The sequence below is a fragment of the Mandrillus leucophaeus genome, unplaced genomic scaffold (assembly GCF_000951045.1).
Source record: "Mandrillus leucophaeus isolate KB7577 unplaced genomic scaffold, Mleu.le_1.0 Scaffold73, whole genome shotgun sequence".
Classification (NCBI taxonomy): domain Eukaryota; kingdom Metazoa; phylum Chordata; class Mammalia; order Primates; family Cercopithecidae; genus Mandrillus; species Mandrillus leucophaeus.
The window spans coordinates 2,417,700-2,418,706 of NW_012107919.1; the positions used below are offsets into that span (position 1 = coordinate 2,417,700).

The following is a 1,007-nucleotide window of genomic DNA, read 5'->3' on the forward strand; positions in this document are numbered from 1 at the left end:
TTAGCTGGTCAGGGAGATGAGTTTGAGACTATTCTCCCAGGGAGATGATTTGAGACTGACCTCCCATCTCCTCTGCTGCAGCACCCAATTAAAGCCTTCTTTTTTGGCAATAATTGTTGGGTCAGTGATTGGCTTTCTGTGCTGTGAGCAGCAGGACCTAGACCAAACCCCTGGTGTTTCAGTAACACATCAGGCGTGAAAAAGCTCCCTCTGGATCCACAGGCTGGGTGTAAGGGGAATTCAGAAGGTGACAGGCTTGGGGGAGCTTCTGAGACAGCAAAGCCAAGCAGGACACTTGAGATAGTGAGATGTTAAGTATCTGGAAAAATGAGTGCCCAGTGCTAGGTTTATCCCTATTCACCAGTCACCATGACATTGGGCAAGCTCATTTCGCTGAGCCTCAGTGAGTGCTGCTCACTATTCTGAACACCAAATGTGTTCCTGGACAAAGTCTGTCAAGGGCCGCAGAGATTTAACTGATTCCACACTCGCCAAACTCCCACCCATTCCACATGGAGTAGAGCTTCCCAAACCTGGTTGGAAGTCTGCAAAAACTGGGGAGCTCATTTTTTAAACATAATATAAGAGAATGTGTTCAAAGTATCATTTTATCATCACAATACAATCTATGTAATATGTTACTTATAAGAAAAAATGAATTTAAAAAAGCAGTTATGTCTCAAAGGCTACAGTCTAAGTACAAGATTCGGTTCCATAGTGTAGTGGTTATCACATCTGCTTTACACGCAGAAGGTCCTGGGTTCGAGCCCCAGTGGAACCATGGTTGCAAGGTGGCTCTTTTGGCCGGGCGCAGTGGTTCAAGCCTGTAATCCCAGCACTTTGGGAGGCCGAGACGGGCGGATCACGAGGTCAGGAGATCGAGACCATCCTGGCTAACACGGTGAAATCCCATCTCTACTAAAAAGTACAAAAATAAACTAGCCGGGCGAGGTGGCAGGTGCCTGTTGTCCCAGCTACTTGGGAGGCTGAGGCAGGAGAATGGCATA

The 1,007-nt window shown here is 47.2% G+C and overlaps 1 non-coding gene across 1 annotated transcript; it reads left to right on the forward strand.

The window, feature by feature from the left end:
- The first annotated feature begins 708 nt into the window (after positions 1–708).
- Positions 709–781, forward strand: TRNAV-UAC. The gene has a single exon. It is a non-coding gene; the product is annotated as a tRNA-Val (tRNA).
- The last annotated feature ends 226 nt before the right edge of the window (positions 782–1,007 follow it).